The sequence below is a fragment of the Setaria viridis genome, chromosome 5 (genome assembly GCF_005286985.2).
Source record: "Setaria viridis chromosome 5, Setaria_viridis_v4.0, whole genome shotgun sequence".
Classification (NCBI taxonomy): Eukaryota; Viridiplantae; Streptophyta; class Magnoliopsida; order Poales; family Poaceae; genus Setaria; species Setaria viridis.
This window is the reverse complement of record NC_048267.2, coordinates 4,006,597-4,020,708: the sequence shown is the minus strand read 5'-3', so window position 1 is coordinate 4,020,708 and position 14,112 is coordinate 4,006,597.

The window sequence follows — 14,112 nt, the reverse complement described above, 5'->3', positions numbered from 1 at the left end:
CAAATGGATGTGAAGACAACTTTCCTTAATGGAGAGTTGGATGTGGAAATCTATATGGATCATCCTGATAGGTTTGTAGTAAAAGGTGAAGAGCATAAGGTGTGTAAGTTACTGAAATCTTTGTATAACTTGAAACAAGCACCTAAATAATGACATGAGAAGTTTGACACTACTTTAACTAGTGCGGGCTTTGCCATAAATGAGGGCTTTGCCATAAATGAGGCTGATAGGTGTGTGTACTATCGACATAGTGGGGTGAATCTGTTATATTATGTTTGTATGTTGATGATAGTCTAATCTTTGGAACAAACATTAATGCTATTAATGAGGTCAAGTCTTTTTTGTCAAAGAGTTTTGACATGAAAGATATAGGAGAAGCTAATGTGATTCTAAACATTAAGCTGATTAAGGATGAGAGTGGAATTACTTTGTTGCAATCTCACTATGTTGAGAAGGTCTTGAGCTGGTTTGCCTTATGGACAGCAAGCCTTCTCCAACACCTTATGATCCTAGTGTGACATTGAGGAAAAACAAGAAGATAGCTAGAGACCAATTGAGGTATTCTCGGATCATTAGTTCACTCATGTATTTAGCTAGCGCAACAAGAGCATATATCTCTTTTACTATGAGCAAGTTGAGTAGGTACATGTCCAACCTAGGTGATGATCATTGGCATGCACTTGAAAGGGTCTTGCGTTATCTTAAAGGTACAATGAGTTTTGGAATTCACTATTCTGGGCATCCAGCTGTGCTTGAGGGATAGAGTAATTCGAACTGGATATCTGATATTGATCAAATCTACACCACCAGTGGGTATGTGTTTACTCTAAGGGTTGCCGCCAATCATGGCAAATCTAATCTGTTGGATATATATGGCAGGTGGACAAGAAACTTAATAATTAATTAATCTCGGGATTAGCCGAGATCACATTCCAACAGCCATCAGGCCTTGCCGCTTTGTCGGCCGGCAAGTCACTGATGACCTTGCAGACCTCCTCTTCGGTGAAGCAGACATCTAAACCCGCTAGCTGGGCCGTCTTTATGTGTAACAGGGTGAAGTCGATGCTTGTGGAGCGAACAAAGTTTGTCCCTAAAACCTCTTCATAGAACTGGAACAGAGCCGCAGCCATGTCTTCATTTTGAACAAACTCATGTCCGTTAACAGTGAGGTGCTGAATGTGATTCTTCTGTGCCCGATGACAAGCTTGAAGGTGGAAAATTTTAGTGTTTGCATTACCTTCGCTCAGGAATAGAACTCTGGAACGCAGTCTTGCAACAGTCCTTGAAAGCGATGCCAAACCAAGACATTTAATTTTGGGCTGGTTCTGGAGCAGCTGCTCTTCACGAGATAACGAACGTGACTCCACGGCCACATCAAATCTGAGGATCACCTCCCGGGCGATCTCCAACTGAAGTCTCACGCTGCCCACCTGCCTCTTGCTCCACCCTTTCAACGCGTTTGCTGAATGGATCTGCATGCAGGAGGGTCGGTTCCCATTCCCACGCCACTTGAACTACCTGCAGAAACCTGGGCAGCTTTGGCCAGAACGACTCCAAGCGAAACCGACTTTTAGTTTTAGCCCAAGGCACGACATTGGTTTGCAACAGGAGCGGGCAATGATCTGAGCAGTCAGAGGTCAGAGGATAAGGGCTTTAGCAAGTGGCCAGGGAATAGAGATAGCCAATCAGCGGAAGCGAATACCCTGTCGAGCCTCTCCAACGTTGGCTGATTTCTTCTGTTGGACAAAGTGAATTGACGACCGCACAAATGCAGTTCCTCGAGCTCGGCTCTACGAATGAAGTTTCTGAACCTTCGCATCACTCGCTGGTCCAAACGACTATTGCTTTTATCAGCCGGCTGGTATACCATGTTGAAATCACCACAAACCATCCATGCACCATCATACTCACTTTTGACTATCAACAACTCAGCGAGGAACAACTCTTTTTCCTGTTCCTGCTGCGGCCCGTAGACCACCGTGGTCCCCGACCCCGGGCCTAGCGCCGGGCCATCACCGGCGAAACGGACCGTGTGAGATCTCGACGAGCCGCCACCGCCCTCGCCCCTCGGAGAACCCCGGCCAATAGCCGTTAAAATTACTGTCTCCACTATCGTCGCTGTCTCCCCCGCGGCCGTCGTAGCCGTCATCCGACGACGGCAGAGGTTGTGCCAGTCTTGGAATTCGACGATCCGAAGACGAACCAGGTACCGGAGCGCGGGGAGATGCGACTTGATGATCTCTTCCTCCCTGAGGAAAAGAGGAGGCTCGACGACATGCACCTGACGCTCGGGGATTGCAATAATCCTCGTCAACGCCGGCGGCCGTGTTTGGGGCCGGCTCCACTTTGGCGCAGGAGGAGCCCAGCACCAGCTGCGCTGTCTCGACACATCGGGCATGAGCCGGGATGCCCTTCAACCCGACGAGCACTCTGAACTTGAAAGAACCCGCAGACGCCCTCGAGGTTCTCTTCTTTTTTCGAAGAACCAGCGGCAAGAGCATGCCGGGTATGTATTAATAGAGAAGAAGTCAGGTTCTCTTCCAACGGCGCCAAATCAGCGTGAACGGAGCGTCGCTCGGCGGCGGGGAGTTGAGGACGATGTAGCGATCCTCCGAGCGACGGAAACGGACTATGCCTGCGGACGGAGACCGCATCCTCAGCCACCCCGGCGATACGTCAGGCCGGATGCCACCAACCAGGGCGACCAAGGCGAACGACAAGGCGTCCTCCGCCGCTTGAAGCGCCGGCATGCGGGGAATAACGACTAGCTCCGTCAGAGGATCTGCCGCACCCGCGCTGGGCGATGAAGGCGGTAGGACGACATCGGTAGTGGCGCGCGGGGCGACGTCCGGGGGCGACGCCCCGACGGCTTTCAAGCAGGCGCGCGGGGGAGCGGCCCCGCTTGGCCTCGGCACGACGAGCAGGCTGCGTGCAATCACGAGCACGGTGGCCCTCCTGCTTGCATGTCAGACAACGCGCCGGGAAACTGCGGTTGGCTCGAACGTAGTCACTGGCCGGGCAGTTGAAGCAAAGCCCCACCAACTCCGGAGGGACCGGCTTCGACGGTCTCGACGGCGCCGCGCGCCTCCAACGCCTACGGCTCTCAACCTGCCCGAACCCCTCGGCATCAGGCGCGGCCGACATACGAGCAGGGTGAACCACGAGGGAGGCGAGGCGGGTCGGAGCAGGAGCAGCAGCCGGAGCTGGATGGGCCCGACGGGCGGCAGGCATGAATCCCTCTGGGTTCTGCCGCGGGCGACGACGACGGCGATGCCTGCGCGAGGGCAGGACCGCTTTCCCCCGACCCGTCGGCGAAGGCGGCTCGGACTCCCCGGACCCGGACGAGGCCTCAGAGTCGGAAAAGCGGAGCATACCCCCGGAGCGCGCGGAGGCCGGAAACCCATGGAAAGGCGGCGCATTGGGGTTGAGAGTCGACGTCGAAGCGACCAAGCCCTGCGCGGCCGAGGCCGCAAGCTGCGGCAACGGAGGCGAGGCAGATCCTGGCGACGGCGACCCCATGACACGCAGGCGACGAGGACTAGAGCAAGGGAAGGAGGGTCGCTAAGCAGTTTGAGGTGGACCCCATGACACGCAGGCGACGAGTCCTGTACGTCAAATTGCTCGGCGTCGGCGAGACAGCAGCTGCGTCCTCGAGAAGCCGAGCGGCGCGGCAGCGCTCGGCCCTCGAAAGTCCAACACCAAGCTTTCAGGTACCCCGCACGGGGTGGACGGTGTCACCGAGTCGTACTGTACGACAAAACGCCCGTGGTAGCCGGCCACGAGGGTGGCCGCCGAGCCGGGGCCGAGGGCGAGGAGGCCGTCGACGCTGTTGACCAACCCGTTCTGGACGTGGTCTCTTTCATCAATCTTTCAAAGACTTGACCCGGCACATGATCAGATCACTGCACTGATCATCGTAAGTTGCCAGACAGGAGTCTTGTGAGCTGCTTTACTCCTGCTTGACACATCACAAAGCTCCTGGTGCAACTTATTAGATGAGAGCTTTTGATGCCGACGACAGTGCAACTGATATTGATCGAATGATGAATACTGTCAACATTTTTTATCTCTCTTATAAGCAACCAATAAAAAAAAACAAAAGTTAGTAACAACGGCAAAGTATGAAAAGACCACAAAATTGACAATCTTGCTCGGTTTTAAACTTGCCATCTAACAATTTACACATTAATTCTGGCTTCCTAGACAAATACGAGTCATATAGAGCACTGTAGCAATCGCAACTTTAAACCTCGCAGCAGCCTGGTGCCAATAATGCTTCATTTTTAAACCTTTCCATGAATTTACTACACAGGTCCTTCACTCCCCTTCAATCAGCATATCCATAACATCCTTATCCTTCACTCCACTGCAATCAGCAGAGAATATTAACCCATCAGCCACTGCTGAAACAAAGTGATACAATGCTGCAGCCAGACATGCAAAATCTCACCTTGGCAAGAAACATACAGCTATCTTTTTAGCAACTGCAGTACCTCCTTAGGGTCAATGAATTTATCTGGATGCTTTGATGCTATTATCTGCACTTACAATAGAATACTAATTAAGTAGGCATCATCATTACATCTTAAAACTCACATGCTCAAAGTTAGATCATAAGTACAGAAAGTTTATGTATGTAGGACACCAAACACTTAACTGTGTTTTTAACGTAAGTTAAATAACTGTTTTTTTAACGTAAGTTAAATAACTGTTTAGCATACCTTTGGGAGGGTAGGCCAGGGAGCCGTGAACTGTCTACTGAAGTGATGCGGCTTACCAGCAGCAATTTGAGCACCCATATCCAATGGGGATGTTGTCCAGTCTCTACAGTGTGGTGGATGTAACACTCTGTTCAGCGGGGTCACACACATACTTCATTTAACAAGTCTTCTGCTGTTGTTACACCTGGAATTGATCGAGGGATTTTGGGACCTCTGTTATCATCAGGATTGCATAGCTTTCCCGCACAATACTGTAGTTTGCTTTTAGCCATGGTATTCCATCTTTTCATAAGGAGTGACAGCTCCAGTGTGTCCAGGGGCGAAGTCACGTTAGGCTTGCCGAGTGCACAGTCACCAGGAAAAAAATAAGATTCCAGAGTAGAACTTAATTTCCACCACTTATGCATTCGCTGAACTCCGATGCATGCACCACCATCCGGCCCAGCAGCCCACACTTGCTGCACTTGCATACTTTCTTTGCAGGTAGAACAGCGCAATAAACAAACGGGGCAGTTCAAAGCATTGTATCAGAAAAAACCCACATGGACGGGTCAGTGGTCGTCTGCTAACAAGCCAAGTGTGTCGCGCGCATGACGAGCAAGAGTTGTACTAGTAGAAAAACGACCTACCATCCTTAACAAAATCTCGATTGTTTTTAAAACTAGGACTAAAGATAGTCCTGGGTCTAAATTTTGTAGTCCGTGGAGATACCTTTAGTCCCGGTTGGTGTTACCAACTGTGACTAAAGGAGGTTTTTAGTCCTGGGTGAAAGACCCGAGACTAAAGATGGAGACCTTTAGTCCTAATTAATTAGTCCCGGTTGGGAAAACAACACTCGCAAAATTGCGGTTGCTCAAAATGCAAAAACTTCATCGTCCAAGTTCCAAATTGCAAGTCGCGATAGATAGGGAAGCATCATTCGCTCATCACCGGTCGCTGCAACATGCCTCCTTGCCAGATCGGTGCCCACGGCCTCAAGCTGCTAGTAAGCTTCCCTTTCTATTTCTCTCCGCTACAGCCTCCTTACAGAACCTTGTTTGCTCCAAATTTCAATGATCATGAGCACCACAATTCAAGAAACTAGATAAGGATGAGGAGGGTTCTAGAGTTAGAATATTTTATATTGAAAAGTGTGGAAGTTACCACCTGGCAACATCACAATGATCATGAGCACCTATAAATAGAGGTGCTCCCCTCTCTCCTAGCCAATTTCTCAACAGTGAGCGATATCAATTATTAGCATATACATGCAGAACGTAATATAATTAAGAAAGACCAGACAGTCAGCTAAGAGACAGTCAACTAAGAAAGGATTGATCGATGTTTGAGACTTAGGGTATTGGAGTAATATACAAAATCATGTAATTGGGGAATTGGTGTCCCTCATATTTTAATTGGTGCAAATCGATCCCTTAATTTATTATATCGATGCACTAATCATCCCGTCCTAACACTTTTGTCATTGTATAGGATATATATAGGTTTTTATACATATACATATTAAAGTGTGCACTCAGGTCGTCCGTGCTCTAGCTTCGCCCTTGCCAGTGTCCCAACTGTTAAGGGTACACCATGATCCTCATCAAGAGAGAAACCAGTCTTATCGAATACACTGTTCAACTTCATGGCTTCCGGCCCATACACCAAAAAAGTAGCGCACGCATCACAAACCTGGGGGGGGCTGGCAATTCACCGTTGTAATTTGAAAGCAGCTCACATCTCCGGTTGTTCTCGGCCATCAAATATGCTAATTTTCTGTGCTTGAACTCAAAGCATTCATGCTTGTTTTTGAAACCATACACCCAACCCTCTCTGCCATTGATGATTAGTGTCACCCAGTTGCTCTTTCATGCTATAGTGAGATAGAATGTTCCCGTTTTAGCTGTTGTGAACAAAAAAATTTCAAGGCATAGAACAGAACTAACATCAAGAAGTTCTCCCCCCGACAAAATTCCATAATCGGTAGTGACCAGTTGCATACAGTGCCCAGCCTTGGATTGCTTGTTGGAACCATCCAGTGGCCACGTAACTGTGTTCTGCAGCACATGTAAGAATGTCACATTCTTACGTTAACTGACCGAAATATATGGAAAAAAATGATCGTCAAACATACAAATATTGGAGCTCCCTCGAAGAAGTCTATTGTAGGCTCCTCACAAGTTGCAGTAGATAGAAACCTTTTGGTTGGCCTCGCCAACGATGAAGCTCCTTGGAATGATGATTTGGTCAGTGCACTTCCTCTTCTCTGTTTAACAGAATTAGACATATTTGCTAATTCTTTCAGAATAGATATATATCGAATAGGTTGTACAATGTAAGCAAATTAAGGCTCATCAGCTCAATAATTGGGGACAATAAAAAAATCCCCATTGCTTTTATTACAGGAAAGATATGTTCTAACCCCACTAGTCTTGTCAGTCTCGTGAGCTTCCTAGTCACTTCCAAAAACTGAAATACAGAATTGGAAAAAATAACACCAAAATATGCACTGAGAAGAAGATAAAAGCCTTACCATCAAGATGGGTTCAGGAGAACTGAAAGAAATTGTAGAATCAAGAAGCTTGTACGTTTGCTTTGGCCCCCTTCACATTCAAAGAAAAAGGGTAAGTCAAATTCAAAGTGTAGAAAGCTATATGTCAAATTCAAAATAATTTCAACCAAAGAGGCAAAGAAACAGGTACATGATCAGAGCATCTGATGCCAATTCACTGGCTCTTCCAGATTCACTCAGCGATGAATTTTCAAGGAATCTTTGTACCAGCAGGTTCTTCATGCTCTGCATTTTCAGTTTAACAGAACATAATTTAATAAGAAATACAATATGTAACTTCAGTTTGACAGGTATGAATTCTCAAACCAGATACATATTGATGGTACAGTGTAAGCAATTTAAGGCTCATCAACTAATATAATTGGAGACAATAAAAAAATGCTCATTGCTTTTAGCACACGAAACATATGTTATAACCCCAACTAATATTGTCAGTCTCATGAGCTTCCTAGTCACTTTCTAAAACTGAAATGCAGAATTGGAAAAAAAATAACACCAGAATATGCATTGAGAGGAGGATAATAGCCTCACGATCAAGATGGGTTCGGTAGAATTGGAAAAAATTGCACGATCAAGAAGCTTGTCCGTTTGCTTTGGCCCCTTCACATTCAAAGAAAAAGGGTAAGTCAAATTCAAAATGTAGAAAGCTATATGTCAAATTCAAAATAATTTGAACTAAAGAGGCAAAGACACACGTACATGATCAGAGCATCTAATGCCAACTCACTGGCTCTTCCAGATTCACTCAGCGATGAATTTTCAAGGAATCATTATAGTGGCAGGTTCTTCATGCTCTGCATTTTCAGTTTAATAGAACATAGTTTAATAAGAAATACAATATGCAACTTCAGTTTGACAGGTATGAATTCTCAAACCAGATATATATTGATGGTACAGTGTAAGCAATTTAAGGCTCATCAGTTCATCAATAATTGGGGACTGAAGGAATTAGAGGTGTGAAGGGATTAGAGGCGTTCGTTGCTTCGTTCAAAAGCTGGTAATTCCTTCACGCATTTGTGGAGCTGTTGCGATCTATCTTGGGCACCTTGTTGGTTCAATTTCTGTGTGAAGATGTCATTATATTTGGCATAACTGAAAACCTTGTGTCTATATTTTTTGGAGGAACATGAGGGGCAAGCCCCTACCTTTTGTGTATATTCTTTTACAGCTACAACACTCAATATATTCTCTTACAGTTACAGCACTCAATTCCAGTAAAGTAGAACATGTATTTATGTTTTCCCTTTTGGAAACTCTTGGCACTTTCACCTTGTAAACCTATTTTTCTTTGAGAGTTAATGTAGTGCCTCTTGAGCTGCAGATGGACAAGTAACACAGCCTGTTCTGACCCTGCTTATTTTGTTGAATATTGCAGACGCCTGGGTGCTTGGATGGTTCAGAATTCTGAAGAAGCCAGCTTCAGTGCGTAGACGAAGCTCGGTAATCCAACTGTCATGAGGTCTGGTTTTTCCTGCGATCTAGGATTTGTTCCAAATCCTGTGTGTTTCTGCACCAGCATGCATTGATATCCTACCGGCTGCTAGTAGTTGCAGCAGTTTGTATACCTTGTCCCGGACGAAATTTCTCGGTTCCAACCCATCAGAATTCCTTCACTTTAGTTGTTGGGGCTTGATAGACTGATGGTACCTACCTGTCAATGGAACGCTGTACTTGCAACTGCGCCAGAGTTGCAAGCAGTTTCAAGTGGTCGTACACTGGCAGCAGTAAAGCAAAGCAGTAATGACAACGCCAGCTGTAAGCACTACTCTAAGCAGCTAGCAGATAGTAGTGTGTTACTGACAGAAGATGTGCTAGCTTGCTCTTGCAAGGCCGATGGTTTTGCAGTCTCCTTCCTGGAAGTGGCATGTTATCTGAACAAGCAATTTTGTCATCAGGAAGAAAGGTTACATACTGTTGCTACTTCGTCGGAAGTGCACGTACAGTGGCTGAGATCCAAACGGTTAGGTCATGTTTAGTTCACTCCAAACTCCCAACTTTGACACTATGCAAAAAGAAGATTCCCCATCACATCAAACTTGCGGTACATGCATGGAGTACTAAATGTAGATGAAATCAAAAACTAATTGCACAGTTTTGTTGTACTTTGCGAGATGAATCTTTTGAGCCTAATTAGTCAATATTTGGACAATAATTCACAAATACAAACGAAACGCTACAGTTGCGCATTTATGGTAAAATGCCAATTTTGCCACTCCTAACTTGGGAACTAAACGAACCTTAGTTGGTTCAATCTCTGCTGCTCCAGGGCACCAGCCTCGATGTAGCTCGTCGCATCAGCACTGTGAGTGGAGTCAGTCGACTACGCCCGGCCCTGGCCAGCATTAAGGCCGCGCCGGAATTTTCAGCTGCACCAATGCATGCATGAGGACCTCTCCAATGTGCAGGAAAATCTGATCCTATACAATTAGCCTTGTTAAGTTGCTAAAATTTGGAGTGTCCAAATTACTGTACCAGCACTGTAGCACACTGTAGCGTTTCGTTTGTATTTGTGAATTATTGTCCAAACATTGACTGATTAGGCTCAAAAGATTCGTCTTGCAAAGTACAACAAAACTGTGCAATTAGTTTTTAATTTCGTCTACATTTAGTACTCCATGCATGTACCGCAAGTTTGATGTGATTGGAAATCTTCTTTTTGCATAGTGTCAAGTTGGGAGTTGGGGGTTAACTAAACAAGGGCTTAATGCTTCCAAGGAGAACCCGTATGGAATCGGGTACCAGCGAATAAAATAACTCGAAACTCTGACACCAACTTAACAGTAGCGCCGATTCAAGTTTAACCGAGCAGCTGTTTTTTTAATCGAGCAGGTCCTACGCATGGATTCAGCTGCTCGTTTCTACACATTGTCTGCAAAATAGCAGTTAACATTACATCCATGTGGAACCCAGACCAGGTGCGGTACCATACATCGCTGGTGCCCTGATGGCAACCACTCCCGCCAGCCATCAACCTGCCCGTCGCGTCGTCCTTGGCCGGCGTTGTCGGCGTGCGTGGCCTTTCCCGAGCCTTTGACCCACGGGAGGACAAGGTCACCGACGCTGAGCGGAAATCTCACTTGGCGTCACGCTATGACGATGTACCCGGGCACGGGCAGCCGGGCAGGGCAGGCAGCACATGACGCGTTTGCGTCTTTGCCCACACGCCTACGTGCTATGGCAAAGCTAGCGCGTCATGTACGATCTGGCAGCCGAGTAGCAGCGGGCAGCGGTCCGCGGCCAGCAGTGCGTCGTCGTCGATCAGGTTAGGACGCATGCACCAGCTCGCCACCCTCCGTGGGACGGTGGGACTGGAACGGACGGAAGGAAAGGGTCAGCCACCTGAGGTGGGTATGTAAGTTGGTTGGCGAGCAAGTTTGTTAGCATGGCTGCATGGGTGTAACTGACGGGCTAGTCTCCTCTGGTCAACGGATGAGGGCCGTCCATCGCTGTCAAAGGAAGCGTGTAGTGAATCGTGAGTGGCATTGCATCCACGTGGCAGAGCCAGGTGCCGGCCAACCTGGCATCTGGCCTCCTTCCTGCGCGCAAAAACCCCCCTCTGGGAACAGAAGCGTAGCAGTCACCCCATAGACCTTGTTTGGTTATTCTCCTCTCTTTCTCAAGAGGATTAGCAGCCACCCCTAATGGAAAGACTAAAGAAGTAAAGAGAAGCTCGCAACCTCAGTTTTTTTTATAAAAAAAAAATCCTCGCGAGGACTCTATTTGTTTTTCTAGTAAACAGCAAGGGCAAACTCCTACATATGACAAACTATGATGCAGAGGTCGTCAATCTCATGCTCGTGTGTCATGCTACTGTGCTTCCCGAGTTCCGCATCCATCATGGTCATGATCTTGACTCACATATCACAAAGTGGGATCATGCTCCACATAGGTAAAGCATGTAAATATAGAACAGTCAAAAGTTTATTTTAATTCATGGACCGTGTCAAGACAAACCACACCTTCACTACAACAAAACATAGTGGTAGCCACGCTTGGATTGCTATGCTATTGAAAGCGTATCTATATTTCTTATGCTCCCGTCAATAGATATGGTTGTTAACATACTTTAGTAAAGCACTTCAAAACTTGCAACGTAGATACGTTTTTAAAGTGTTGTTTCCGAATTGTAGACACGTTTGACAAAACGTGTTTATAGTTCTTGACATGGTTCATAGTGAGACGCTCCAGACACACTTTAGTGAAGCATATCTATAATTCACTAGAGATGAAATAAAGCGTATCTAACCTAAAAATAAAACTTATCTATAGGGGATTGTTTCTTGTAGTGCTTATAATAAGCTATGGAGGAGATATATAGTATATACATCAGCACATACGAACTTTTGCGTTAACTGAAAGAAAAGAGGTAGTCGCCTAGATTTGAGCTCCGATGATCTAGGTACCTGATGGCAACCATTACCAAATTCGCACAGTTTTGGTATTATGATCAATACGTTTGTTCCACACTCACGATCACTAGATGTATACCACAACAAGAAAAACGATGACTACTACATTGCACCAGTAAAATACCAAACCTTATCTTTTGCTTGCAAAGTAATCTTAATTTCTCGTACGAAACATGAGCGAGGTAGATCATGGAAAGGATATAGCCAAAAAGAAGATAAATTAAACCTTGACCCAAGAAGAAGAAGAAGAGATGAGAAACATGCATTGATCAAGCAAAATTGTAACCGCTTTAGATAGGTCCCATGTGATTGACGCCCATCTCAAAAGTCGAGTGGTTGTCCAGATTTCGTGGCCAATGCTGATTTGTTGACTGCAGGAAGCAGTTGAAAAGACCGTACAGCCAGATGGAAGCAGACGCAAGAGTTTGTTACGATAGGCAGGCCCCATGTGTAGTTGGTACAGTACTACTGCTTATTGTAGAGCCTCCTTCGAGATTAGAGATTACATGTCTGTGTTTGGGCAGTGTGTACTACTCTAGTTTCTTCCTTTTCTGTGAATTTAGGGTTATGGGAGTTTATGATTGAATATGGAGTAGACGGGTAGATAGGTGTGAGTGTGATTTGGCTTAATAAAATGGTGATGGTGATAAGGTTAGTTTATGGACATGTGGTTTCGTGGCTCAATGCGTTTTGAGCTCGTTTTGCCTTTGTTTAACAAATTGGATTATATTTTGAGTTCGTTTTGATTGTTGCCGGCCTAGTCAGCGACATAGGCTGAAGCTATATGAACTTTTTTTATCCATATGAACATAAATATAAGTCAGTCAAATAATTATAAGTATTATTTAGGATTTTGCTTATAATAAAAAGACATTTGGAACAACTAATGCAGTGAAAAAGCTTATATCTCTTTTCCTTTTCACTCCTTTTGTTATAAGATGTGACCTCTTCTTCCCTAATAAGCTATGCCTTGTCACTACTAGAAACTACTTTTTTCCTGTGTACCCAATCCCGTCAGAAAAATATGGGAAAACGGTCAGAAAAATTATTTCTGTGGGCCAACCGACAGGCAAATCCTGACAGGGATAGATCGACACAGAAAATAAATTTGCCTGTCAGTCTTCCGTCAGAACATATTTTTCTGACGGATATTCCCTGACGGTTTCCTCACAGGGAATCTCCATGTAGTCAGGTTTGGCAAAGCGTCTGGCAAAGCGTCAGGAACCGACAGGTTAAAGTATTTTCTCTGTCAGTTGCCACACAGGGAAAACCCAACTAAAAAACTAAAAAAAAAGAGAAAGTCCAGTACACAAATTACCTCATTCAAATATTCAACTGACATGGCAAATTCAATCACAAACAGATACATTGCACATATAGCTAATTTCAATCAAAAGGTTTATACCTCTGTACAATCCATACAAGCAATTTCAATGAAAAGGCTTATACCTTTGTACAATCCATAGAAGCAATCATTATTTTTCAATAAATTCGCAGCACATACATATCAAATGTGGCTGTCTACATCTCATTTCATAGAAAGTGAAAAACACACATCATCGATGACATACATGTGGACCTGTGTTCAACACGATTGAGATGAACCATTTTCAGTCGTCTTCTTTCCTTGCATGTGAAAAGGAACTAAACATTAACTTATTAAGGCAACATTGTAAGAAGAAGCCACAACAACTTAATTGTAATACATCATAATATAGACATCGACACTTGTTGCATGAAATTTTTTCAGAAATCACAAGGGTAAATGACAGTAGTAGTATTGCATCATAGCGAACAGTTGGAGGCATACTTTATTTGAAAGAAAAGACAGAAGCATTGAGATCATGCATGAATCAAGCATATTTTCTATCATTGTGCCATACTTTATATCAGTTATTAGAATTATGACTGTAAGCATACCGGAGCCATAAGTTTCTCCATATATTTTATCTGACACAAAATTATACCTGCATGCTCACTCAAAAACATATGTTCTTGTCCAAATAATGCATTAATCCTTGTGTATTGTGTTCTGCAACATGAAACCATGAATCAGCAATTTTGAGCGTTAGAGCTAAAAGGAAAAAATGCAAGTGCAGATAACAAGAATTCTCAGATATGGTAAACAATAATATTTCTAAGTTAGCAATAAGGCAACTAAAGATATTACATAAGCATTAATCAGTGAAATGCAACCAAAGATATGATGCTGATGTTGTCCAATGCAAAATAGGATAAAGCAAATGACAAATAATGGTTACACCAAAATAGGATAAGGCAAATGACAAATAATGGTTACACCAAAATAGGTTAACGCAAATGACAAATAATGGTTACACAAAACTGCAGTCTAATCTGTTTATGAAATCTATCATATACCTGTAGCTTGAAAGCAACTGCTACCACGAGCAAACATCTCGAATGACAAATA